Source organism: Colobus angolensis, unplaced genomic scaffold (assembly GCF_000951035.1).
Source record: "Colobus angolensis palliatus isolate OR3802 unplaced genomic scaffold, Cang.pa_1.0 Scaffold257, whole genome shotgun sequence".
NCBI classification, from domain to species: Eukaryota; Metazoa; Chordata; class Mammalia; order Primates; family Cercopithecidae; genus Colobus; species Colobus angolensis.
In genome coordinates this window covers 2,107,039-2,132,251 of record NW_012115788.1, presented here as the reverse complement: position 1 = coordinate 2,132,251, position 25,213 = coordinate 2,107,039, and the positions used below count along the sequence as shown (strand labels likewise).

The following is a 25,213-nucleotide window of genomic DNA, read 5'->3' as shown; positions in this document are numbered from 1 at the left end:
CACCCCCACAATTCATTCACTGTCTGCCAGGCCCCTCCTCCAACATGGGATTACAGTTCGACATGAGATTTGAGTGGGGACACAGAGCCAAACTAGATTCGAAGGGTTGGGGCAGTGGCGCGTGCTCTAAGTCTCCTTCACATCTAGTTCATTAATTTACATACACAGTTGTCTCACCACCAGGCAAAGAGGAATTGAAATGCAATTTGAAATCTCTTCTGGGCCTTGATGGTATCAAGTGTTGTGAACTCTGTATGTGGCTATTTTGACACCTGTAATTTAGATTGCACCAGGGGTAATGGGAACTAGTAGAAACTTCAGGGAAATGAGGTGAGCAAGGTAAATTGGGACATAAAATTACATCTAGGCAAATTTTGGATGAGGATGTGGTTAGAAGTGTAAGTGAGGAATGAAAAGAACAGAGCATATTATAGCCCCAGAGTGGGGGGCTATGGGAAACAATGGGAAGTGGGGCTAGGGAGGATTTATGAAACTTTATGGGGATGAGTGGCTAGTATAAATAATGTGTGTGGATAATTTCACTCCAACTCAAGAAAACATGCATTTTCTTCTAAGAACAAAATGTTTGTTAAAATAATCTTTGTATAAAAGTATTATGGATCAAAAGTTGTATTTATATTTACTGATTTAAGGCCCAGTTATGCATCATACACTGAATGGGCCCAGCAAGTAAACTGGATACACAAACACTTAGATTCCACCTCTACTAAACAACTTGATTAATGCAAAAGGGAAGGGGAGTAGCAACACAGGAAATCTGCCCAGAAACTAATTTGGCAGAGATGTCAAGGTAACAAACTGTTGAAAGTTACAAATCTCCAAAAAGGCAGTTCTTTGTCCTGATAAAAGTGCTTAAAATGTAAACATGAACCCTGTGCCTAGCTTATTTCTTCAACAAATGCAAAGAGCTATAGACTGTTAATATCAAGTTTCCACACAAAATGGCCCAAGAATTTATTTGAAATACGTTACTTATGAACAGAAATAAACTTGGCAAACTACAATTATACTAAAATTTTATACCAAAAATTCAAATCAGCCTACTCCTGAAGTTTCACCATTGTAATTTCCAGAGATGTCTTTCCTATCATAATTTTACATATACCATTGCCCACAAATCTTTGGATCATGATTGTGTAAGCTTAGATGCTTAGGGCAGAAGAAATTAGCAACTAAATCTCAACAGTGACAACTTGTATAACAATCACAATACCTGGAATATTCTCATGAGAAGCATCTGAAGTAATACACTCCACTCTGCAACAATTGCCTAATTTTTCCACATGATCTTAAGACATTTTTGTCTTGATCCTGTTAAAAATGTCAACTAGTATAAACACTAAATCATACCCATTGTTTTTGAGTAAGTTCTCTGAAATTTAAAAGAGCTAATTAATATTGCTACAGTATTTCTAAAAGCTTGGGTTTTATGAGTAGATTCCAGGGCTATTTCAACACCAATAGAATCAAACATGCTTGCATAAAATTTTCATTTAAAAATGTCATTTAAAAATAATTCAGAAACTAAGCAGTGGGAGAGTACTACTAGGGGCATGGTATGATGTGGGGGTTGGTGGGGAACAGAGAAGAAACTGCAGAGAGCAAAGCATAACTAGCAATATACTTTCCATGATATTCAAGAAAATGTGTGTCTAGTGAGATTAACTTGATTGGAGTTTCTTATACAATAGACTCATCACTGAGATTCTTAACTTGGGTTTCAATCAATGACAAAATAGAAAATGTTAACAAGAGAGATTTGAGAAATGGATGGCGGGCTGTGAATTTTGCAGATATTATGTTTGCATTTCAAATTCCTCTTTCAGACTTTTCAAGTAAGCATGAACATTGCCAGGGCTAGAATATTTGGTGAAATACACCAGGATATCAGTTGCACACAGTCTATCTTGCTGCTGGCAGAAACTGCAGCTGCAGATTCTTCAACAAGGTGGGCAATGCCACTAGAGCATCCCTGACCTCTTTAGCATAAGGATTTGGAAGGCAGGAGCCGCAGAATTGGCCTTGAATGCCCTAGCAGTCTGGGTTTCTGCAGTTTGTTTTGGTAGCAATAGTTTTCTGACGGCATTGATAACAAGTAGAGCCCAGGTAATAAATAACTTCTTTGGAGAATTACTGCAGTTGGCCTCCAACTCTTCCTCTGTGGTTTCTTCCACTGGCTGAATTATATGCAGAAGGGTCATGGATGAACTGGAGCGATGAATTCTGGGCATGTCATCTTCGTTCATGCAGCCATCCACTGTCTTGCTCTTACCAACATGTCCTTATCCTCTTCCTCTTCCTCCTCCTCCTCCATGAGTAGAGTGCCAAGGGACCAAGGAACTTGGTGAGAAGAGGAGCTCTCTGTTCAGGGTTTCTCTTGGAAGCAACATCCGGGAATGTATAACTTGGGGGTATCCTTGATTGTGAGTTGGAGCCTGGGAGGGAACAACTTGTTCTAAGCAACAAGCTGACATGTGTTTTCCAGGCATTGCTTTGTTTTGTTTCATACTGAGAGCCTTTTCCTCCAAAAATTTCATGCCACCTTTATCTTCGGAATCGGAACTGGAATTGGTCACAGAATTCTCTGAGGGTTTGGGGAGGGGGCTCTGCTTTTTTGTTGGCTGCTCCCCTCCCCTGGTATTTCACGCAGAAAGCTTCATTGCCAGCCTGAGAGGTTGAGTGTCTGCACTAGGTGCGAGTCCTACAGTTTTCCCAGACTGGGAAGCCTCATGTTTGCAAAACTATCGGCAGCAACGCCATCGCAACTGTCATTAGTGCATGACTAGGTTTCCACGGAAATCAGTTTCACATATCTGAATTTCTCTAAGTTCTTTAACCAGATCCTTTCGCGGCACGCAGCAAGCATCCATATTGGCGGCGGGCGCCCAGGCCGGCTTGGAGCAGGGAGCCATTTTCTTATGCTTGACGTTTATTTCTCCAAAATAACTGATGAACCCAGTATCTTCTCAGCATTGTGGGTTCACCTTTAACTCTTTATTCTATTTCAGCCCCAGACTTGCTCAGTTACTAAGCCCACACTCCATTTTGGGTGCACCGGCTGGAATTCCTTATCACGTGGTCCTAGATTCACCCACCACCCTCTGCCCTCTGATTTATGCCAGAAATCATCGAATTAATCTCTGTGAGCTGGATCCTTACACCCTTAATATCTGGTTTCATTAGACTGTTAATAAGTGCAAGTGTTGCTCTGAATACACAACAAATATTAATTTACTTACTCCTCCAAATATTTAATAGCTTGGTGAGGTGAGAACTATTATTCCCATTTTGAAGGTGAGGACACAGTTAAGTGACTCACCCAGGGTCACAGACCGAGAAAATCATGGAGCCAGGATTCAGAGACAGCCTGCTTGCTTCCAAAGCTCGTGCCCTTAACCACCATGCTATGGTGGACCTCCTTTCCTGAAATACTGTTTTCATGATGTTTCTTTGCTGCTTCAAAACCTATAATGGCTTGTTTACTTTTAGGAGGAATTGCAGGCTCTGTGGTCTGATGGAAAGCTGTCCATTAAGTGATCCCACCTATCCAGCTTTGCTTTTCATGCTCCTCACTGGGGCCTCTCTCCTAGCACCCAACTCGCCTCCTCCCGGAGGTCTTCCTCAATGCCGAAGCTGTGCCTTCATCACCATTCCCAATTTCTCTTTGCCGCGCTCAGCCGCGGCCACCTTACAGTAATTTTTTTCTTCCTCTGAATTCCTGTAAAATTTGAAGTCTGTGTTTGCTAATGTAATAATGGATTAAAATGTGCTTTGGGTTTAAAAAAAAATTTTTTTTAAAGCTGTTTGAAGGACTATGTCTTATATCATTGACTGACTCTAAAAGTTCTTTAAGGCAAGAGCCAGATATTCTAAATAAATCTAAATTTTTCTTATCTCTAACATGACAAAGAATTCGTAAACTCTCGTCTGGTTCTGTAGTTTTGTCATGTTTGTGGCTGTGTTAGGACATGCAGCAAAGTTCTGGGAAGAAATAGATGCTTAATAAATACCAGTAGGTTTGACTCATCCTAAAATTCTGCTGAAATAAACCAAAGATGAGAATTTCTGCTATTTGATTAGGGATTTTGGAAGAGTAGAGTCATTGTAGGTTTTCAGCTCCTATTTCCCATCATGGAGAAATGAAAGATGAAAATGACTGTGTTGAATGAACTTATCAGTCACTCAGCATCGCTTTGTAGTTTCAACAGGTTCGTCAACCGCTCTGGGGAGCAGTACTAGTTATTCTTTGAGCAGGGAAGTCCTTTATTACATCAGGAAGGTGCATCAGACTTAAGGCAGCCCAATCTCAGGAGGTGAACTGAAAAAATAGATAGGATTCGGTAGGCAGGCTGGCCATGAGGTGAGCCTATTTGATTGGCTGCCTCCAGAATTAGACTATGGGGTGAGTAGGAGAGTGGCCAATGGGAAACAAATAAGGAATGCAAGAGAGATGCCATTTTGAGGTAGACCCAGAGGTAGAGATAGAGGGAGAAAGAAAGTTTGAGAACAGGGAGGATAGCCATGCTGAGAACTACATTCACTGTAGCTTTTTATTCCAGTTCTGGTCCTTGTGTTTTCTTTGGATATACATACTTATCATTAAATTCATGTAATTAGCCATATGATAGTTAGGTTACACAAATCTGCCAGCATAAATAGCACTTTGCCTTAAAAACAAAATAAAATAATCTTTTCCTTAGAGATATCTGTTCAGCATCTTGTATCTTCAATTAATTGTAGGTCAAGAGAAAACATTTGATTAGTTTTCTTTTTCTTTTAAACTCAAGTATTTTAGAAGAAGACTTCAAAGAATCTTACAGGGGGGAAAATACCACAACTCATGCATTATAAAGAAACAAGGATTTTGTTTTTAAAACAGTATCTTATGTAATTAGGAGCCAAGTGAACTTAATTACCATCTGAATAATTCAGAGAGGCAAATTAACTGCAATAAAAATAATTTCAGTCCATGGTGGGCCTTTATGTTCATGCAACTCAAATTAAATGTGACATGACCCTGGAACAGCAAACTTAAGGTTCTAAATCTGGTTACTGCATTCAGCAAATGTTTATTGACTACCTTCTGTGTGTCCCTACCCTAAATTAACCTAAAGTATCTTGGAAATGTAGTGTTCTTATTGCCTTGCTTTTGTTCACCCATTTCCACTGGAGCAGGCCTACAAGCCTTCCTTTAAACATGTACTTTTCCTCCATCCCATTCGTCTTCCCTGCAACCCTTCCAGTCTTCACACCAGAGGACAGAAGAAAGCATCAAGATGGCTGGAATGTGACTTGTCACTTTCAGGCAGGGTTGAAGCTGCATGGCAGCACTCCAGTGAATTGAATTCAGTAGTATCTGTGGTGGGGGTGTCCTTGTAATAGGCCTCATGCCAGAGTCTTCAAGGAATTCAAAGAAACTAGAACACTACAGTGTTTTCAAATAATATCTTACCAAATGGTTTTCCCTTCACTGGACAATAGGTCTGCTTACAAATCATTGGAATTCAAAACACAGGACATGTGCTTTAATGCCCAAAGATCGGCAAGAGGACAGATGAGGAGCAGACATGGAAAAGGATCCCTGAGGGTAAAGAATTTCAGGTTCATCTCTGAATCAAAAGGATGGACTCTTCATAGTTCAGGGTGAAGTCAGGTAGGAGGAGGATGTATACGAAGCAAAACAGGGCAAGTGTCTGGAGGTAGAGAAGTACAGGCACAAATAAGCAAGTGTGTGTTTTGTAAAATTTGAAGATCTTTGGATGAGCAGACACAGCACACTGACACATGATGAGAGGCAGGATTCTTTGTCACTTACAACTCCAAATTAGAGGAGGCTGCCGCACAGGCCCATGCACAGGATTGTACTAGGGGACAGGCTAACAGCAAGCAGGAGCTACAAAAGGCAGCTTATATACAGCAAACAGGGTATAGTAGGTTATATATAACCAAACAGGGTATATAGGGGTAGTTAGGTTTTTGGGGCTTTCTAGGGATTGGCTAATTTGAATAATTAATTACACAGCTCTAGAGCATGGAGGCTGTTGTTTAGTATCTGGTACAGGAGTGTGTAAAGCTCCCTAAATGGGGGCCTTTGTGAAATGATTCTTAATGGTCCCAGAGAGTAGGAACCTGATGAGAAAAGTGCTTGTTTTTTTTTTATTAGGGGAGGGGGGAGACTTAGCAAATCCTCTTAAAAGAGGAATTGAGAGTTTCTAGCCATGACTTCAAAAGTGGGTCAAGACAGCCCTTGTGAAATACTATGTTTTGGAGAATCTAAGTGCACTGTACTTAGCTTGGGGGTGGATATGTGGGAAGGCATGAGTTAGGGGATTACTTTATAAAATTAGATTGAGACCAGATCTTGGGGAGCCCTGGATCTCCTGTTAATAAATGCTGCACCCACAGTGGTAGAGAAATGTAATCTTTTGAGGAAATAAAGATATAATGGGAGAATATAAATAAGGAGATATGCTATATTTATTTACCAGTAATTTCTCATGACATTTACCTTAATAATGGATATATCAGGGATACAAATATTATACAGAATTCTCTAACCCCAGAGGATATTATTTGATAAATGAAGACAGAAAATGTTAAAGTAAAAGTGTAACAAATTGAAGATTTTATGACTACTATATACTTGTGTTGAGGTACAGTTATAAGGAGAGAAATTCTCATCTGAGAGTCTCAACTTATTTCTGAATGTGGAAATCATATACCAAATGGAAAACTGTTCACTTAATTTTGGTGGTCCTATTTGAAAATTAGCATATTAAAGTCCATTGAGCATCCACATTTCTAGATAAAGTTGTGACATGATAATTCTCGTAAAGGCAAAAGAAAGTTCTGGAAAATCAGGAAGGTATTGATTAATGCTCATATTCTAAGGAGATGAAATGCAAATTTTAGTGCAACTAAAGCATATGTTATAGGTATAATGATGCACCATCCAAATATCTCCATTCTGGACCAACATATGTTAATTCCCTCAACTGCTGCAGATGACTCATAAGTGAGTCTCTCTCAAGGACTTGTCCTTGGCCTAAGGGAGATGCCTCAACCAATGTTAGATCCCTGTCCAGAGGCAATTCCCATCCAATGACTGGTTGAAGTAGGACTACAAAGGCATGTCTCCTCTGCCTCATTTGGGGGAATAATGGCCAATATTATGGATCATCTATGACTGGGCTACAGGGTGATGAGATATTGGATTAAGCATTTTTTTCTGGGTTTGTCAGGGAGGGTGTTTCAGGATGAGATTAGCATTTAAATATGTGGACCCAGTAAAGTAGATTGTCCTTTCCAATACATGTGGGCAGTATCCAATCCATTGAGAACCTGAGCAGAGCAAAAAGGTGGAGGAAGGAAGAATTCTTTCTCTGCCCAACTGCTTTTAGCTGGGACACCAGTCTTCTCCGGCCCTCAGATGAGAACTTACACCATCAGCTCTCCAGGTTCTCAAGCCTTCAGACTAGGGCTATGAAACTGTCCTTGAAAAATTACAACAGTGAGAAAATAGTGAAAGAGATCTGATCTAACCAACCCCGATCTTGCTTTTTATCTCCAAACTGCCCATAATCATTCTTGGGCTTAGGCCGAGCTAACTTTGGGTACATTTAGTTTAGTTTAAATGATAATAGCCCTTCCCTAAAACTAAACTGCCTTTGTAAAGCTAAGGAAAGACCACCAAGTTAGGAGGATGTGAGGAGCCTGAATTCTGCTAAGGTGTAGACATAAATAAATGATGATTACCTTTATTCTGGAAGCTGCATGATACACAACTTCCCCAAGTACTCCTGCAGGTAACATCACTATTGTAGAATCTAAGATTGGCCTTTTGAGATGTCTTTTCCGGTTTTTGCATTTTTGACGATGATGACTCCACTCAGACCAGCCAACAAGTCTTGTGGCCCCATCCAGAAGAGGACCAATTTCCACTCCCTCATTCCCTTGCCTACCAAACTAATTTAGAAAAACCATAGACTCTGAATTTTGGGGAAGATTGGTTTGAGTATTAACTCCGTGTCGACCATGTGGCATGGCTGGCCGCATGTAAATCAAACTCTTTCTTTATTGTAGTCCTATGATCTCAGTGAATTGGTTTCCTCTGTGCAGTGGGCAGGAAGAACCTATCAGCAGTTACAACTGGGTATTACAGCATCGGCTTTTTGAATTTTCAGCTTGCAGGTGGTAGATTGCAGGACTTCTCAGCCTCCATAGTCACATGAGACAATTCCTGTAATAAAACACTCTCTCTCTCTGTGTGTGTGTGTATGTATTTTTTTCCTAGTTCTAGTGCTCCTGGTGAAATGGGCTAATGCCTCTGTTGATTTTATCCTACCCACTGCCTCTTTTCTGCTTTTCTTCCTAAAATACAAAAATTAGCTGGGTGTGGTGTCACGTACCTGTAATCCCAGCTACTCGGGATGTTGAGGCAGGAGAATCACTTGAATTCAGGAGGCGGAGGTTGCAGTGAGCTGAGATCGTGCCACTGCACTCCAATCTAGGTGACAGAGAGAGACTCTGTCTTAAAAAACAAAACAAAAACCAATAAACAAATGGCAACTCAAAAATGACTTGAGAAATACTTCTTCAAAAGAAATTTTAGTTCCATGTCCTTCCCACCTTCTAAAACTAAAATATGTTCAAATACATTTTTCTTTCAAAATTGTTGTTTGAATCTGAGGATATCCATACATTTAATTTCTCTGGAACCCTGAGTTATTTCACTTGGGACTCATAGACCCGGTGTCTCTGCCTGCACCTGGATGCTACATCATCAGAAGAATCATCCTGCTGCTTTGCCTTTCTCTCAAGAGACGATAGATTTACTATCCTGAGATGGAACACAGAGGTTGGATATTCTGGATTCTACCCAGGAAGGGTTGCCCACCCCTGAGGAAACCCACTTACTTACATAACAAGTGCTTAAGTTTATAAGCTGGGATGAGTACAGAGTGAAAGGGCATAGACCCCACATGGGAACGTATAGTCTGGCACTGTTCTCCCTGTTCCGTCTCTCTATTCTTTTCCTGCTTAGGCTGTGTGTTTCTCAAGGATGTCCTTTGTGCAGGCAGCAAGGAAACAAAAAGCCATGTTCTTATATACAACCAATCTAATTAAGGGGTGACTTAAAGAAGTAAACATTTTCTTTCATTTCTCCATCTCTTATCTACTTACCTACCTACTTACCTAACTATGTATCACCTCTATTGTATGGCTGTATGTATGTATCTATCATCATTTACCTACATACCTACCTACTTACCTACCTATCATATCTATTGCATCTATCTATCTATCAATCAATCATCTACCTACCTACTTACTACCTATTATATCTATTGCCTATCTATTTTTGATCTGGCTAGCCTTTAACCTCACCCTATTGCTGTTGAAAACAGCACCCTGTTTTTCCTTGGGGAATCAACCTGCTTCCCCTGCCAGCCCAAGTGGTTGAGTGAGGCTGAATGTCCACCTCAGCTTCAGGAGAGGGCATGGGATCTACATCAGATCAGTGAGAGGAATTCCTGGAATTTCGACTGGAGTGACCAGGAAGAGGCGTTCTCACCTAGGCTTGCTAAATTGGAAGAGTTTAATCTTGGAGCTGCTAGTGACCATCTTGTCATCACAAATGGAGAAATTACGTGAATGTTGGACCTAAACATAGAGGAGAACGAATTGAGTGATAAGAAGAGATTTTTGATGAGACCACCTGAGGACCTAAATTCAACCAGACTCGAAACTAGGCCAATAGGCATGAACCAATAAATTCTTTTTAAACAAAAATCAGTTTGAGAGGGGGTTTCTTTCACCTGCAACTAACATCCATCTAACAGGGACACTTAATGCAGTCCAGTGGAGTGAGAGAAGGCTCCTGAGAAAGTAACATCCAAATTATCTCCCAAAGGAAGTAAGGTGAAGGAGTTGGAGAGCACTTCTGGCGCAGGAAGTAGTGTGCTGGAAAACTGCGGGTTGAAAGAGAGCACAACTTGTTTGAAGAACTGAGAGCTGTTCTGTCTGGTTGGTACACAAAGTGCAAGAAGAAATGGAGGTAAAAGCATGCTAAGGGGACAGGAGAGAGATTTGTAGGAGTTGGAATCTGGAGGCTTTTGAAATTGAGTGGTGGAAAGGAAGGAGTCAAGGAAGACACTGAGATTTCTGGCAAGGTTTCAAAGGAAGAAAAAGTTGATCTTCAAGGCAGGAGAATTTGAGAGGCCTTGGGGGTAATTCTGGAAGGGAAGGGTGGGTGAGGAAGGGAGATGGAAGGAAATGAAAACCAAGGAGAAAGCAGAGAGCCCCAGATCTCCGGGATGTGTGCCACTTTTATGGAGCCTCAGAAAGTAACTCTGGAAAATGTAATTAATGTGTGCTTGATTCAAGTGCTGCTTATTATTTTTTCATTATGAATGAGGGGGTTACTTGCACTCTGGAGAAGGTGTGGTAAGGCACAAGAGAGCTGGTGAGAAAACGAAACTGGGGCTACAGAGGAGGCCTGGAGACCAGGTTGGGCAGAGTCAGGCAGAAGTGGGGCTAGGCTGTCTAAGTTTAAGTCTAGATAACCCCACTCACTAGCCATGAAGCCACGTCAAGCCACAGTCACTTCATCGGCAAAAACAAAGACAGTATGGTTTCTACTTCATAGAACTGTTGTCTGTACATTCCCAGCATGCAGTAGCTCTTAACAGATATTTCACTAACTTTTACAAAGCCATTTGGAACAGCTTTGGGCTTTTATAGGCCATTGAATTGGCTGCGGGAGCGGGTGTGTGGATTGTGACAATTTTCCTTACGGCTTGAGGGCAGAGGAGGTTCCTAAATGATGCCTGCATTATAGAAAAGGATTGATGAAACAAGTATCTGAGGATTATCACTGGGCTTCCTATCCCAGACCATTTGGACTCCACAGAGCAGCTGCCGTGAGCGTCTGGCCGTATGGAGCTGCTTTCTGGGGAACAATAAGGTTCAGACCACTAGGGGACTGAGAAAGCACAGGCTTCAAGAGTGTGATGAAATCTCACCAAAAGTGTCCAGAAATTGGCTAAGATAGGGCTCAAAACAGAAGATTCCTCTCCCTTTACTGTGTCTTGTGTTAAGTACGACCTTTAATAATTTCTTTCATTTTTTGTAGAGGAAAATCTATAGATTATAAGAGAAACATAATCGGGATTACAACTTTTAGTATTTATTTGGTTTTGCACATTAAGAGGCCCATAAGTTTACCAGGTATTTATAACCTTTATTTCATCACAATCTATGGCTTGCAAAAAACAAAACAAAAAAAAAACTTTTGTAATTTTGTGTTTATTCACCTCGCCTAATATCTCATAATGATTCCATGGTAGGTCTTGTCACCTTGACGGTACATAGCAGGATGTCTTTGAACCTAGTAGGGGAGTTATCAGGCTTTCTTACTCTGGTTTAATTTGAAGTGTTTTAATTGCGAAGTCAAAAACTTGGATCAACTCCAATGGAGAGCAAAAGAGAGAATGAAGATAATTGATTGTGGACCTCGGATCTTGCCATGGCTAAATCTTTACCCTCTAATGGCTGATGGGATAATGTTGGAAAGAAAGGTCCTGAATCCCATGGCCACAATTTTGCCTTGCTTCTCTCAGGGTTGAGAGTTCTGGAAGAATATTAAGAATGAGATTGCAATTGAACATAGTCATTTTGAATCCTATTGGTTAGTCAAAAATTCAGGCTGATTTGTCTTTTATCAGAGGTAGGATTCTGTTTTATGGTATAAAATCTGCTTTATCCTTCCTTTTCATAGTTCCTTTCGACCTGTGAAATTTCTTCACTACATTTAATAGTTGTCCTATTTCCCCCTCCCCCATATCAGTTTTCCTTTTGTCTCTGGGGCCGAGTAAATAAACATGTTCTGTCACCAAAAAAAAAAAAAAAGAAAGAAAAACAAAAATGAAAAGAAGGATTGAGAATTGTCTGTGAAATTTAGCCACAGGGATGGTGCTACTAATTCTGGAGAGAGCAGTCTAAGAAAGTGATATGGGCAGAGGAAAAAGGCAATGTGTCCATTCAGAAGTGAATGGATGGGTTTAATGACTATTTTTAAGGAAGTTTGGCTGGGAAAGGCAGGAGAGATAGGAAAAGAGAGACAGAATAGCTGAGGCGGGGAGGCCAGAATGGGGAGGGAGGATTGTTTTATGATGAGAGAAATTTGAACAAGTTTCAATATTGGTGAGATAGAACCTTATCTTAGAGGCTGCCCATTCATCCAGGGTAGTGTAATTATTGTCTCTTCAAATAAAGGCAATACCTTCTTATCACCAAATTTGCCTTCCCAGTTCTTTACTCTATGTTCCTGTTGTCACTTAGATTTAAAGAATATAGTCAAGACATAAAAAGCATAGCCTGTTGAGAAGTTTAAATTTGAATCTGTGCTTTAAAGAGGTGTATTGGATTGCTGTGTTTATGAACTGAAACCTAATCTGTGTTATATAGTCCCTCATATTTTCTTCTTGAAAGGAGAGAAACATCTCACTGGCATATCATCACTCTTCGATAGCTGGAGGTGTCATCAAAAATTGAGATAATTACCCTTAGCAGGAATAAATGAATTTTGAGTGGATAGGCTCCCACCCCTTAAGCAGAGCAAAGGAGGTTAACAAGGCAGGGTGACTCCTGGCTGGAGGAGTACACATAAGTCATTCTTAATTGGAGGTTTCACCTTTGTTCCCCTTAGTAGCTGCCAAAGAACTTTCTACATGTGACTTGAGATAAATGAGCAAGTCAGGGAAATGTTTGTATCTCTAAGATGAACTGCTGGGCAATTCCTTTGAAATCCTAAAAGGGATGGTGGTGATTGAAGATACATTTTTTACAACCTAGTGAAAAAGAGTTAAGATATCCTGGAGGAAGAGGCAAGACTCAAGGAAGCTGACACCTGTGGTTCTGGGAAGCTGTCTTTGCTTTGCTTTTCTTATTATTGCTGGAGGGAGGCTGATTTGGAAGACACATCATAAGGAGAAGTGTAGAGTATGAATCAGAGCATCAGTTCGGTTCTGGAAAGAACAAAGGGAAGTCTGGAAAGTCATGTGAATACACTCACTCTCTTCTGGAACAATCTCTTCCTCTACTCGAGGGAAGAGACTAAAGTCCATCCTTTTTTTGAGACTCTGGTCTCAGTAGCTGTATGTTCAGCGTGATCGTATGACATCATAGAAACAGCTCTTGGCGAGGAGTCCGGGTCTTAAGTTATAGGTCTCGCCTATTCACATTTCTGTCACTCATTTGTTGACTCTGGCAAGCCTTGACTGCTCAGAACCTCTTTTTCCTCCGTCTGAAATGGTAAAAATCACATGACCACTGGGATTTTTGTACATTCTAGGGTTATGAGCATCTAGAAAGAGGAACAAAAAAATGTATGTTTATACATACAAAAGAAGACAGCTTCTTGTGTATTTCGTTTTGGGAATTATATGTGCCATTTGATTATATGGGGAAAGGAAGAATGGGTGTGAAACCCAGACATCATGGGTTGGCATATTTGGGTAATATTCTTAAATAAAAATCTGGATAAACAGTTATTATACACTTGTTTTCACCCCAAATATTTGGTTTTCAATTTCTTAATCTTCTGGAATGCTGGAAATTACTTTTGGCATTTTCATCATTCCGGGGATACAACTTTATGCTATTTGAAACGAAAATGGTTTCAGCCTCAAAATAACACAGTTCCTGCTAATCAACTCAAAATCTTCCAAGTCACACAGACTATCAGAAGCCAGAACCCATTTTTCTGGACAGGGACTGTATTTGTTCAGTCCATGAGATTGAGATCAAACTTGGATATTACTATACAGGTCCTAGTCTTTGGAAAACACACAAAGAATGCCCTGATGGCATGAAATGTTTTCCGAATAGCAAACTCTATCAACATTTTCTTAGGAAGCACATTTTGTTCTGTGAATAAATTAGGTAGGTCATAGGTATATTTCCGTAAACTTATTTTTATCTTTGAATTCCTCATGCTTAGCGTGGAGCATGGTACATATTTAGCATTTAAAAATGTTTGTTGAATACGTGAATGAATGCATACATAGATGGCATTTAAAAAAGACTGAGATCTATCATTAGAAATTTTCCTAATTAAAGTTTAATTATTGCTATCAATTTTGATCTATTATGTGCATAAAAGGATTGACAGTTAATGAATTTCTGAGTAGATTCTTCTGAATTCATCTTGAGTTACAACCTTATTAACTTTGAAAGACTTTTAATGGCTCTGGCTTGCTTAAAAAAATCGAGAAGTAAGAGAACCAACCTGGCTGGTTATCCAGACATCTATGGTTCCATCAGGAAATAGCTTCCCAATCGAGGTAGAATGTATCTGAGGGGTATCTCTCCATCAAAACCTTCTTGAGTCCATGATGATTCTGTTTGAATTGTGGGCACACTTAGATTTGAAGAGAGATCTGGAATAGAAAAGGGTTGATTAAAGAAAGGCATGATCGCTTTTGACACTAAGATATAGGACCCTCACTGAGTTGAGTAGGAATGTGCTAAGTATTCATTTATTATTCTGGCCCAGAATTAAAACTGTGAGAGAAAACTTTCCTGTCTCTCTCCTATGGGCTATCTAATTTTGATCAACTGTTTTCCTTTTTGGTTAAGATAATTTTTTCCTGGAGGTGTTGCCTATGGGAAACAAGATCCAGCATTCAGGGCTAATGTCAAGGCTTCCTCTTATCATCACGTCTGCTCATGAATCTACTAATGTGTACACTACAAAAGACTACCAAGCTGGAAAAATGTCCAAAAGGGCTCTTTACATCTTTCCAGTTGACATTTGTAGGCTGAAATACCATTCTATGTCTATTCGGTCCACATATTAGAGGAGCAAGGTGCTACTTTTTTTTTTTTTTTTTTTTACGCAAATAATTGCAGAACACCAGGGCTGATCAACCAATCCAACATCTTTATTTTATGAAGAGAAACTGAGGCCTGGAGAGGTAAAGTTACTTGGTCAAGGACACTATGAGGTAGAACTAGAATTCAGCTCTCCTTGATGCTTTTGACATTTATAACAGCTTATGTTGCCTCATCTTGAAAAATTCCATACAATTTTCTATACAAGTTGTATAGAAAAGTATAGAACTTGGAAAAGTTATATACATTTATTGAGGCTTCTGTCAAGGTAGAAAATGGTATTTTGAAGAGCTCCCAATGTGTGACTATTCTTACTCTAAGATGTTTTTCCTAATCAGTCATAAGCTCACAGAGCTCAGGACACCTTCTTTCTTAGAATCTGACCCTAGGTCTTAAATGCAACAACTAATCTGTATATCACTAAAAGGACAGAAGAGAATCTACCCCTCCCTGCCAGATTCTGAAGCATATAGACTTACACATCTGCAAATAAACTTCAGGGCATCAAACTGGTTTGCATCGTGTTTAATTCTCAACCGCTGATCATCTTGGTGAGAGGTGACAAGCCTTGACAGCAGAGCAGGCCCTCACATGCTGGATCTCAGACTCCAGGACTGCAGGACTATGGGCTATTAGCGTGAACACTGGTACTAGGACTGGACCACTGTGGGCTGTTAGCATGATCACCAGCACTAGGACTGAATGACTGTGGGCTGTTAGCATGAACATCAGCACTAAGACTGGATGGCTGTGGCTATTAGCATGATCACTGGTACTAGGACTGGATGACTGTGGGCTGTTAACGTGATCACCTGCCCTGGGCCTGGATGATTGTGAGCTGTTAGTGTGAACACCCACACTAAGAATGGACAACTGTGGGCTGTTAGTGTGAACACCCACACTAAGAATGGACAACTGTGGGCTGTTAGTGTGAATACCCACACTAGGACTGGACGACTGGGTTGTTAGTGTGAATACCCACACTAGGACTGGATGACTGGGCTGTTAGTGTGAACTCCCACACTAGGCCTGGACAACTGTGGGCTGTTAGTGTGAATACCCACACTAGGACTGGATGAGTGGGTTGTTAGTGTGAACACCCACACTAGGTCTGGATGACTGAGGGCTGTTAGTGTGAACACCCACACTAGGACTGAACGACTGGGTTAGTGTGAATACTCACACTAGGACTGGAGGACTGTGGGCTGTTAGTGTGATCACCAACACTAGGACTGGAGGACTGTGGGCTGTTAGTGTGATCACCAACACTAGGACTGGAAGACTGTGGGCTGTTAGCGTGATCACCAGCACTAGGACTGGAGGACTGTGGGCTGTTAGCATGATCACCAGCACTAGCTATGCCCAGTCTCAGCATTTCCTGCAGGGGCTGGCTTTTGCTTTCCAGCCATACTCTCCCAGCGTGGTAGGGAAGTGCATATTAAAGTGTTAAAGCTGCCCAGAGCCTTTGAAGCCATCGTGGGCCCCTTGCCAATTATCTCACCTTTTTATACTTCGGTTTCTTCATCTGTATATAGGGATAATATTTGTGTCTAAAGAATAAGGATATGTGGAATGAGAAACAGGATTGTCAAAAATAGCCTTGAGTGATTATCTGAGATAGACTGGTGCAAGCTAGCTGAAACTGAGAACCATTGCCTTCATCCCAGCTGGGATAAGGTATCATCTCTAACCCCCAACTCTCATGAGATTGGTGACTTCCTCCTCCTAGCAGTTGGGGCTACGGCATCCTACAGGCTGCTGAAGTCTTTAGGTGCTGAGTAGCTGCCTTTTCCAGCAGTTGGTGTAAATGCTCAGCCTCACCAAGCAATGCTTCTGGTGTTTACTCAAACCCTTAGATTATTAGGTTGTTGTGAAGACTAAATGCATTGATACATAAAAACACCTAAGGATAATGCTGGACGCTCTCAAATAAGCATAATCACCAGTTTAAAGGACTTGAATGAGACAACAGACATAAAAGCCCTATGTCAACATAAAAGCTATATATATATGCCAACTATAAAGCATGTATGTGTATTAGCTATTAGGATTATTAGCTATATTTACCTTTTGTTCCATAACATCATTTTCATCCAACCTGAGGTATAAAAAGAAATAGGGGTTGTGTCAGTATTTATTGGAGAATGAAAGGAAATGAGGTGTATATAGCAGTGACCAGTGAGGCAGGAAAACTTTCATTTTAACTGTTTTTTTTCCTCAACACCTTTATTTTTGATAGGATCTACAAGGATTAGAAGAAACTTGCGTGAAAGACACTTGTCTTCTGTGTCTTAAGGATGGGGGGAAGCCTTTTTATTCCCATGCAGTAACTACCAAAAATCACATCTGTGCCTTTCCACAGAAAGTTGTTAAAACCCCAGTTCTTTTATCCTCACATTTTCAGATGTATAAATACAACTTTACGTGCTCCAACACAATCATCTCAATATGATATGAGGAAGATAAATTTATGTTAAAAATGCCACCAGGTTCCTACTACCTAGCATAAGAAATGATATGTCAGTAAGCCCAGAACACTAATCTGATTAGCAACTTGTGTGTACAGGAGGGCTTTATCGTGAATGTGACAGCAAGGAAAACATTCAACTGGCTGTAATTACTCCATAAGTGACACTCCCAGAACCCTGAGAGGCAGCCTCCATTCCCAATCACTCTCTCCCCCTCCACATCAAGGCTTTTCATTTCCACTTTCAATATATCTTAAAGACATTCACTTCTTTCTATTACCTTCACTGCTGTCTTAGCCTAAGTGCCCTCATCTCTCACATGAACTACAAGAGCCTTCTGTCGTCTTTCTACTTTTGCCCCACTCCAATCAATTCTCTACAAAGAAGTTAGAGCAATCTTTTAAAATATAAATTGGATCATGTCTCTTCCCAGCTTCAGTAGCCTTTCATTGTACTTGGAGTAAAACCCAAACTTATCAACATGGCTATAACAGCCATGATGAACTCACAGAATTCTCCCCTTTGTGTGGGAAGATGCAGCTACACTGAATTTCTAGTTCTTTCTTTAGTTCCTGAGAAGTGTCAGCTGCTCAGAGCATTTGCACAGGCTGATGTTTTCTTCACAGTACTGCTTCCCCCAACCCCTTTCACCCTCACTGCCTTTCACTCCCCACTCCTCTCACCCCAGTGCTTTTGCTGACATGTGCGCGCACGCGCACACACACCTCCATCTGCATCTCCATCTAAATAGACACATGCTTCCATCTGAATACACACCTGCATTTCCATCTAAATATGCATACGCACCCCTGTCTAAATACACATACTTCCATCTCAATACATACACACTTCTATCTAAACATACACACACATACTCTCATCTAAATACATACCACTATCTAAACACACACTTCCATCTAAATACATGCACATACACTTCCATCTAAATACATGCAAACACACAAACACCTATCTTAAATATACGTAGATACACATACATACTCCCATCTAAATAAACACACACACACACACACACACACACACACACACACTTTCATCTAAATATACATACATATTCCCACCTAATAAGGTCCCTTCCTTTATTCTCCCTTAGAGCACTCTGGGCTATTCACTCACTCTACTTATATCAGAATATATTAATACATCCATATTTGTTAGTATATGTCTTAGTCTGTTTGGCTGCTATAACAAAACACCACAAAGTGGGTGGCTTATAAACAACACAAGTTGTTTATTGATTTTGGTGATCTGGGAATCCCAAGATCAAAGCCCTGGCAAATTCTATGTCTGGTGAGGGCCCATTTCCTGGTTCATAAATGGTGTTTCCTTACTGTGTCCTCATATAGTAGAAGGGACAAAGCTGCTCTCCGGGGTCTCTTTTGTAAGCACTCAAATCTCATTCATGAGATCTCCACCCCATGACCTAATCACTTCCCAAAGACCTCGCCTCTTAATACTATCACCTTGGGGTTGAGGATTTTAACATGAATTTTGGGAGGAAGTAAACCCTCAGAATATAGCAGTGTATTTATTTAATAGTTTTCTTCTTAGTGGATGGTAAGTCCCAGGAGGACATGGACCATGTCTCTTTTACTCACTAATGAGCACTTGGTATCTAGCACAGTGCCTAGCACATAGTAGGCACTCAAGAAATTCTGATAAGCGAGTGAATATCTGCATTGTTACAAGTTGTAATAGTATGCTCTAAAAGCTCAGAAAACTCAGGTATTTTTCATTGAGCTGACAGCCTGCTGTGTACAGAGGGAACCACATGGAACCCATGGGAAACCTTAGATGTGAGATCTGTCAGACCTTAAGTTGCTAAACTTCTCTGAACATGTTTTTATCTTTGAGGAAAATAAAGAATCATAATACGCATTCCTTTTGCCCATAGAAGGATTTTGAGGATCAAAAGAGAGAATCATTATACTGGTGCTTTGGGAGCTTAAAATACTCATACAAATGTACATTGTTGTTATTAAATAAAAAATCATATCTGAAAGCAGAGTGGGAAAAGAAAAGGCAGTCAGAATTAGAAGGGACAAGTGGCTGGTAGCCAAGAGGTCATTAGTAAATGAACACAGTAGCCTGAAGTTTGTTTACTATCCTTTAAACTCCAGTATTTGAGGAAAAAAACAATCAAAATAATCATAAAACATTGATAATGCATATATTTTTAGGCTGCTTACATCTTTGGAAAAGTTCCTAGCAAATGAATCTCACTTGATTGAGAGCAGATGTTATCTATGTTTTAAAATTTCTTAGATCTTCATGATTTTGAATATTGCTTCAAGGTTTAGTACTTACTTTTGTCATACATCATTTACTACTCCAATTTTTCTTTCCTTTTGTAAATTGTATGCTAATTTTCAAACCTGTATTCCTTTCTGATGTTAATGATTCCTTTTCTTAGGCCCATTTAATTCTGAAATTCTCAATTCAACAGGCAATTTAAGCAAAATTTATAAAACAACCATATTAATCTGTCTCATTGCACTTATGGAGAATGATTGTAGCTCAGAGGGTATTGAGCTTTAGTTACAAGGTTTATTAGTGACATCGTTTGACTCCTGATTTCACAGTGGATTTTGTGTAATGACCACCATTCTTATTTCTGATCAAGCATGATGAAGAAACCTCATCTCTGGTTTCCAAGTGAAAAAGAAGTCACAGTGAATATAACACTCTAATTAGCTGTCATTTTCATAATGGATCAAAGAAGTGTCTTCTTTCATTCAATCTGAATTTAAACTCTTTAAAGAAATTGTATATTTGGCACATAGATGTGCTCCGGTGTGCTTACAAATTCACCCATCCATTTATTCAATAAACTACTATTTTAGTTTCTAGGCATTTTATAAAGACTGTTTTTACTTTCCAATGTGTTTGCTTCTTGACTTACATTTTAGTTATGTAAAACTTATAAAACTCAGGCTTGGTACGAAGATTTTCGATAATTTAGAGGCTTTACTAGGACATTAAAAATGCTCAATGGCTGATATCCAATGCTAGTTTTGCAAAACCTGGGTTGTCACTAGTCACACAGACACACACATGGACACGCCTCTTAACCACTCATTTAAATTCATTTTTATTTTCTAAAAATAAGGATGCCACAAAGCACCTTGTTGATAAGCTGTGTCAGTCAGGATACTGATTTGACTGCTTTGACAGAAGCTGTAATAACAGTGGCTTAAACCAGATAGGAGTTTATATCTTTCAGATGTAAAAGTCCAGGTTGGCAGGGAGTTCAGAGGAAGGGTAGCTTTGGTTGGCAAGGTTATGTAGGCACCCAGGGTTCTTTCTGTTTTGCGACTCTAGCGTCTCCTGGAGTGTTGCCTTTATTGATGTGGGCAGTGCTGCCTCACTACCACCTACCTGTGGCCCAGCCAGTAGGAAGGGGAAAGAGAAAGAGAAACTGAAGGACACAACTTCCTTTCGAGAACATAACCTAAAAGATGCACAGGTTACCTCTTCGCACAGCCCACGGTGTAAAACTATGCGATTTGACTACATCAAGCCACATGGGGGGCTGGGAAAGTTCGTCTTTAGTTGAGTAGCACATGTCCAAAAAAAACTCAGGAAAAAGTGGAAGGGATACGGGGGACAAACTCCTGACCCTTAGGAGATATCCCAACACCCTCCCCTGCCCTGTATATACTCTGAATTTTCTAAGGTTTTGATTTTGTTTTATAAAAAATAAACATATATGAAAAGAGACATAGAGTTTTAGAATGCCCATGGATCCAACATCCAGAATCGGTAGATTTTATTCTGCTTATTGACAGAGTCCCAGGGGATGCCAATTCAAACTATCCAACTCTTTGTTTTAGTCTTAAAAACCAGTAGTCTAAATTATTTTCCCCCTCATTAGAGAGATGCCTATTGGGAGGGAATGGGCTAAGCAGAAGCAGTCTATTAGTGACAAAATTATACAATTTGACTCGTTGTAAGGTAACTGCCCAGTCGTAGCATTTCTGGAGTTGGGGTTGAATCTGACCATCTCACTACCTTAACTATCCTTGCAGTCATTCATTATTTCTCTCTGAAATCAACCCTGGCTTCTCGGGGCTCTTTAAAGTGTTCATTTATTCATTCACTCAGTCATTATTTATCGAATAGCTGCTATGAGCAAGGCACCGTGCTGGCTGCTAGAGGTGTGGGGATAAAAGAGTGGAAAAAGTATACAATCTTTGCCCTTAAGGTATTTATAACCAAGGAGAAGAAGAGGCGAGGGATTTACACATGTAATTAATTAATAGTGTAATGTGTGATGGCTGTTGAAGTTATGGGGTGGGTGGCAATTCAGAAGCAGACTCAATCTTACCTGGTGAGGAGGTCTGCTTTAGGTGGGAAATGGCTGGTTAGGATGTGCAGGGTTTATTATTATTATTATTATTATTTATTATTATACTTTAAGTTCTAGGGTACATGTGCATAACGTGCAGGTTTGTTACATATGTATACTTGTGCCATATTGGTGTGCTGCACCCATCAACTCGTCAGCACCCATCAATTCGTCATCTATATCAGGTATAACTCCCAATGCAATCCCTCCTCCCTCCCCCCTCTCCATGATAGGCCCCGGTGTGTGATGTTCCCCCTTCCCGAGTCCAAGTGCAGGGGTTTTAAAAAAGTAATAGCATTAGCCGGGTGCGGTGGCTCACGCCTGTAATCCCAGCACTTTGGGAAGCCGAGGCGGGTAGATCACCTGAAGTCAGGCGTTCAAGACCAGCCTGACCAACATGGAGAAACCCTGTCTCTACTAAAAATACAAAATTAGCTGGGCATGGTAGCGCATGCCTGTAATCTCAACTACTCAGGAGGCTGAGGCAGTAGTATCACTTGTATCTGGGAGGCGGAGGTTGTGTTGAGCCGAGATTGTGCCATTGCACTCCAGCCTAGGCAACAAGAGCAAAACTGTCTCAAAAAAAAAAAAAAAAAAGTGTCTAAGCGGTGGGAACAGCATAAGGAAAGCAGCAGAGATGAGGAAAGCTAGGAGTGATGTCACCCAGACCGTTTCCTAGAATGTGCAAGAAAGGTGGGAATCACAGTGATGTGGGAGACACAGACACCAGCTTTCTAAGGCAGCTCTTGAGGGTATTACGTATCTCCAAGCCTGTGCTACCTGGTTATTCCATAGGCTCCACAGCAGCGCCACCAGCACAGGGCCACATAAGGACAACTCTCACGTCCTCATGGGCCCTCTGAATGTCCCTGCAGCCTCCCTTTCTTCCAGAATAATTGGGCTCATTAATTCCTTATATAAATGAAAAGCATTCCAGTACCTGGCTCTCCAGGTTAGCTTCCACACATCAACGTGCTCCAATACACTTCTTGACATATAGAAGGGTCAGTGTGTTGCATTAAAGTTCTTTTTGATAATGTTTAACTTGCAAATGGCAAGTGATCCTCTACTGCAGAGGATAGGGGAAATTGTCCTTCTACCACTATTTGAGCAAGTACTGGGAAATCAACAGACATGTGTGATTTAGGACTATCCAAAGAGTCACCTAAAAATCATTGATCAAAGAAGACTGTTTTTGCAATTTTTTAGGACTCTCAAAAGTGAGACTCCCATGAGTTAATTTCTCAGATAAAGGAGAAACACCAAATCCTTAGGGTGTCCAAAAATCTTAAAAGTTAAATGAAAACATTTGAATTTTTGGTGCTGAGCATAGAGGATACTACATGTGACTCTTGCCTGGAGCTGGAGCTGAAACAGAACAGAGGCAAAATCTAAAAATGATATTGAAATGTTAATTTCTCTTCAATATTTCCACTTATAACAGTTTCTGAACTCACTGAGTTGAAAAGAATGGTTTCAACTTTGTCACAATAGGACAATTTCTGACTGAACTGTGATCATTTCAAATCTGGAAGTGTTTTGATTTTGATTTAAATTTAAATGAGGCACTTTGCAGATGGTAGACTTAGAAAAATCTTCGTAGGAATAGGAACCTAAAACAAAGAGAAGGGATCAGGGGACCTACCAAGTAGCTGATTCTGTTGGTCCTGTGTTCTAGTCTCAACAGAGATTAATACTAGTGTAGGTGAAATGTTTGGCCTCCCAGGAAAAAAGGGAGTACAGCAACCCAGGGGAGCATGCATATCTTTGCCATTATTTATAAAGTTTAAAACTGGGTGAAGAAACTTGGAGAAATTTTGATGCAGTTCTCTTCTCTCATTGGGAAATATGCATTCAACTAGTGAGAACTGCTAAGTGATTTTTGATTCTATGGCCCAAAGCCCTGCTTGCTTATGACTTACTGGCTCTCTTCTAAGTATCTGAGACTGAATATGTAGATTGTGCATAGGGCAGTTTCTTGAGTAATAGACCAATGAATAATAAATCAGCATTAATGTCCAGCCTAGACTCTTCTAACCTTTTCTATTCTTATTTTCATGAAAACTTTTCTGTCTCTCAGCATATTACTGTGGATTGGAGGAAGAATCCTTCTTTCTTCCTTTCTCTCTCTCTCTCTCCCTCCCCTCCTCCCTTCTCTCCTCCCTCCCTCCGTTCCTCCCTCCCTCCCTTCCCTTCCTCACTTCTTTCTTTCTTTCTTTCTTTTTTTCTTTCCTTTCCTTTCCTTTCCTTTCTTTCCTTCCTTCCTTTCTTCCTTCCTTCCTTCCCTCCCTTTCCTTCCTTCTTTCCCTTTCCTTCCTTCCTTCCCTTTCCTTCCTTCCTTCCTTTCCTTCTTTCTTTCTTTCCTCTCTCCCTCCCTCATTTCCTTCTTCCCTCCCTTCCTTCTCCCTTCCTTCTCCCTTCCCTTCCCTTTCTTTTGCCAAAATGATATTTGGTAGACCATTAAAATAGACTTGCTTTGTTAATTATGTTGACATTCTTTAACCCAACTAAATATCTTGGAACTAGGCAGAAAGGAAGGAAGGTGAATCTTAAGCTAAAACTCACCTTGTTCTGAGTTGACTTCAGATACCCATGGGGTGGGTTCAAGGCAAATATCTTGGTATGCTAGGATGGGTTTTAGAGCCAGGGTGAATGTTTTATGCTGTTTGCTGCTAGGTCAATTGTGAAACACCTATAGGCTACATCTACCAAGGAGAAAAGCAGCAGTACCTAGGAGACTTAGTATTTTAATGTGAGCTGGAGTAGTCAGGAGATGCTGTGTTTGGATATAATGGCTCATCATTTTCTTGATTTCTAATTTCCAAGCCCTGTGTCTGTGGGAAACCTGCGAGACACAATTGGCTACCGTAATTCACTTTCATCCTAACTAGATACAACCTTCTTTAACTTCTGAGATTGAGGTGTTCAGGTCTATGGACCCATAAAGTAGGCAGCTCTTGCTTGTGTCCATCAGGAACTGTCTTTCACGAAGCCAGCAGAAGCAGCTTCTGGGAAATTGTTGTGCTTGCTTTTCATGATTGGTCTTACACTATCACTTCAGCTGACAATGCATAGAAACAATACTATGGGATAAAGGGAACAAATAACAAATGGCTGGACCAAATAATAAAGGTCTCTTTTAGGGACATAGCCTGAGGAAATCCCATTCAAATTCTGTTAGATAACCTGGAATCAATGAGCACATCAACTTGGTAACAGTGAAAGTGGCTAGAGAAGATCCTAACCCCTCTGAGTGAGCCATTCACTCATTTTCTGAGTCAGAGATGGCTGTTTGTATGATTATTCTGGCATTTTCCCATTGACTAAAGGACAATATGAACTGCTTGCACGTTCTTTAGGAAAGAGGAAGCATTACTTGGCTAATACTACAGAAGATAGTGCCACAGCCCAGCTTCTGGACAGTTCAGCCAGACAACTTTGTGGAGATTGTCTCGACATC

General features: G+C 40.4%; 1 pseudogene; it reads right to left on the bottom strand.

The window, feature by feature from the left end:
* Positions 1-1,817: 1,817 nt before the first annotated feature.
* LOC105515263 lies at positions 1,818-2,891 on the bottom strand (annotated as a pseudogene).
* Positions 2,892-25,213: the final 22,322 nt, after the last annotated feature.